The sequence below is a fragment of the Sceloporus undulatus genome, unplaced genomic scaffold, assembly GCF_019175285.1.
Source record: "Sceloporus undulatus isolate JIND9_A2432 ecotype Alabama unplaced genomic scaffold, SceUnd_v1.1 scaffold_553, whole genome shotgun sequence".
In the NCBI taxonomy this organism is placed as follows: domain Eukaryota; kingdom Metazoa; phylum Chordata; class Lepidosauria; order Squamata; family Phrynosomatidae; genus Sceloporus; species Sceloporus undulatus.
The window spans coordinates 1-3,735 of NW_024803473.1; the positions used below are offsets into that span (position 1 = coordinate 1).

Here is a 3,735-nt window from a genome sequence, read left to right on the forward strand (position 1 = left end):
CTCCTCTTTTTCCAGAGCCCCTGTCGGACTCGGCCCGGAGCAAGATGTGGACAGGGATCGCAGGCATCATCCTGGGCCTGGTCTTCCTGGTCCCGGGACTCCTCCTCTACCTGAAGAACAAGAAAGGTGAGGAGGAAGGGGTTTAGATCTGGTGCTGCATGCCGTCTGGACAGTCGCATCCTCTGGCAACATTTGGCTGCCTTGAGAAGAAGGGATGCATGCCACGGGGCAAACGTTGCCATCTATGCACTAGAAACTCCAAAGGGGCTCAGTTTTAGAAAGAGGTATTAGATCTCTCAGCTACTGAGAGAAACCAGGATGCTGACTGTGCCTTTTTCTCTTTTCCAGGGAACGTTCTGCCCCAGTCTCCAGGTAACTTTTCTCTCTGTTGCCCCACACTCCATCCACTGTCTCCCCGCTTCCCCAAAATGACCCGGCCCAGAAGAGCCAGTGGATCCTCCTTAGTGAGCCTCCCCACTGGATCCCTTCTGAGTCCGTTGGAGTTGACTGAGCAACCCTCAAGTGCATTGAGATGCCCTGGGCAGCTCTTTCTTTCAATGGCCAGCAGAAGGAGCTACAGCTGGCCCCTGGAGCCTTTCTTTGGTGGGCAGGAGGTCATTCTGGTGGGGATTGTGGAGGCCCTGCTTGCTCCTTGGGGGTCTGGGAGGGTCTCTTCTCCTCCGGCTCACCTCTTTCTCTCTCCATTGTCTTCTCTCTCTTCAGCGGCACTCATGAGCTAGATATCTGCATTTCATGGACAAGGCAAGGAATCCGCTTCCCTTCCCACCGACAGCTGCGTGTTTTCCTTCCTTGGAGGATGCAAAATTTGGAGGAGACACAAAAGGAGAGGAGAGGAAAGGAGAGGAGGACCCTAACCTTAGCCTTAACCTTCAACTTAATGCTAACCCAAACCCAAACCAGTTCCCTGCCCTCGCTTTGGGTTTATTTGCTTCTGGGTGATTTATTTGCAAGTTTTCAATTTACAAAGCTGACTATGTTTCCCCTTTTCCCAGTTCCTTGTTGGCATGAAATGCCAAAACGCATCCAAGGGATCCAAGGGTCTCTTCTGCACTGCACAGTTAGACCACTTTAAATGCCTTTCAATTCCTGGGATTTCTAGTTTTCTGTGGTGCTCATAATTCTCCTCTGGGGAGCCCTGGTGTGCCATGAAGCTACAAGGGGAATATTATACCTATCCAAGGATTGGCTGTGTTGGCCATATAGCAAAATGCAATAACATCCCAAATGCACAAAACAGGGCTACCTTTATTCGGCCAACCAAACATGAGCCAGCAATGTGATGTTGCAGCAAAGAAGGTGAATGTTATTTTAGTTTGCGTTATTGGAAGCATAGTCCTACGACATTTTGTTTTGGTGAGGAATCCTCATCTGGAGTCCTGAGGGCAATTCTGGGCACCTTTTAAGACGGATAGAGACAACTAATGGGTTCAGAGAAAGACAGAGAAGGATGATCAGAGGGATAGAGAACATAATCTATAAGGAGAGCTTGAAGGACCTGGGCATTTTCAGCTTGAAGAGAAGGCTGAGGTGTGTCATGGTGGCCCTCTTTAAACCTCCCTCAAGGACTGCCCCAGAGAAGAAGGGGGCATATCTGTTCCCTACGGAGCCCAAGGGTAGGACCAGGTCTAATGGTTTGCAATTACAGGAGGGCATTGAACATTAGAAGCAAGGTCTTCATAAAGAGGCTGCTGGGGATGCTCTGGCTGGATGTCCTGCCCTGGACTGGATGGCCTCTGGGAACCCCTTCCAGCTCTATGGTTGTAGGGTTATAAAAGCTAGAATCCCATACACTGAACCCAGGATAGTCTTCGTGGTGGGACCCAAGCGGTCTAAGTGTGGAAGAGACCTAGTGCATAAGGACAGGAGGCTCCTTTCCCAGCCATTTTTGAGAGATGATGGCGGTGATGGGAGTTCCTGCATGGCAGAAAGCGGTTGGACTGGACCAGGGCCCTATGATTCTTCGATAAACAGGGAAACAGACACTTGCCTCTTTGTACATTTCCAGGTACTTTTATGCCAATAACACTGTATTTGTATACTCTCTCCTTTTCACCTTGGTTAGTCTTGCAACAAGCCGTGCAAATAGGAATACAGTGGTGCCTCGGGTTACGAAATTAATTCGTTCCGCCGCCGCTTTCGTAACCCGAAAAGCCTTCGTAAGCCGAATTGCCATAGGCGCTAATGGGGAAAAGCCGCGATTTCGTGCGAAAAAGCCGAAAAAAGCACCAAAAAATTTTTCGTAACCCGAAAAAACATTCGTAACCTGTGGAACAAGTATTTCCTATGGGATTTTTTCGTATCCCGGAAATTTCGTAACCTGGGTATTTCGTATCCCGGGGTACCACTGTATCAGTTTCTCTCTCTCTTTTTTCAATCAATAAAGTCATTTTCAGCATTTTTGAGATCTCCGAATAGTATTGTTGCACATAGTTGTTGTTGTGCGCCGTCAAGTCGTTTCTGAAACCAAACCGATCATGGGTTTTCTGAGCAAGATTTGTTCTAAGGACTTGGAGGACCAGGAGACCAGGGTTCAAATCTACCCCTCGATTACTTTCAATCATGGGATTCATCCAACCAGGACTGCATCCACACTGGAGAAATAACCTGGTTTGGTACCGCTTTAACTCTTTCTGCCTCAAGGCTATGGAATTCTGAGAGTTAAGCTCCACTCCACTCTGGGCCCACAACAAACTCCAACTCCCAGAATTCCATAGCCTTGAGCCAGGGCATTTAAAGCGGTGCCAAACTGGGTTATTTCTCCAGTGTGGATGCAGCCCAGGTTTCAGTGATTTCAAAGAGCTTTGCCTTTACCTTCCTCTGAGGCTGAGAAAGTGTGACTTTGGGTGCCCACCACTTTAACTGCCGTGGCTCTTTTCCTATGCAGTCCTGGGATTTGTAGTTTGGTGAGGGGCCAGGGCTCTCTCTGGCAGACTAGGCTGAATACCTCAGTAAACTACAGATCCCAGGATTCTGTGGGATACAGCCATGGCAGCCAAAGTGGTATCAAACTGCCTTATTTCTGCAGTGAGGATGCTGCAAACCCTAAGAGGTGGTGGTTGCAAAAGCTGGTTTTCCTCTGCCTGGCAACTGATGACGCCATGACAGTCCTTGAGGCTCTGATTGGCTGAGCTAAAGGCTGTGCTCCTGGAAAGTCCCTGCAGGACATCAGAGGGGAGGGGGGGATAACAGGGGCCTGTCATTTTTAGGCACATAATAATCAGAACATATATTTCAAACTGGCTTCAGGGCAGGACACGGAGTCGAGACTGCCATGGTTGCCTTAGTCGATGATCTCCGTCTGAGCATTGACAGGGGAAATGTGACCCTGTTGGTGCTCTTGGACATCTCTCTGGCCTTCGATACCATCGACCATGGTATCTTTCTGGAACGCCTGGGAGAGTTGGGTATTGGGGGCATTGCGCTTCAGTGGTTCTGGTCCTACCTCTTGGGAAGGTTCCAGTCGGTGAGGCTGGGGGATATGTGCTCTCGTAAAAGGGAGCTGACATCTGGCGTTCCGCAGGGCGCCATTCTATCCCCCATGCTATTTAATATTTACATGAATCCGCTGGGAGAGATCATCTGGAAGCATGGAGCTCGGTGTTATCAGTACGCTGATGACACCCAGATCTATCTCTCCATGTCTCCAACTGATACAGTGACTGAGGACCCCACCTCCCCTCTGGAGCCCTGTCTGGAGTCAGTAATGGGCTGGAT

The 3,735-nt window shown here is 49.5% G+C and overlaps 1 long non-coding RNA gene across 1 annotated transcript; it reads left to right on the forward strand.

Moving 5' to 3' along the window:
* The first annotated feature begins 10 nt into the window (after nt 1–10).
* LOC121917753 lies at nt 11–2,110 on the forward strand. The gene is made up of 3 exons (XR_006101100.1): nt 11–126; nt 349–372; nt 724–2,110. It is a non-coding gene; the product is annotated as an uncharacterized LOC121917753 (long non-coding RNA).
* The last annotated feature ends 1,625 nt before the right edge of the window (nt 2,111–3,735 follow it).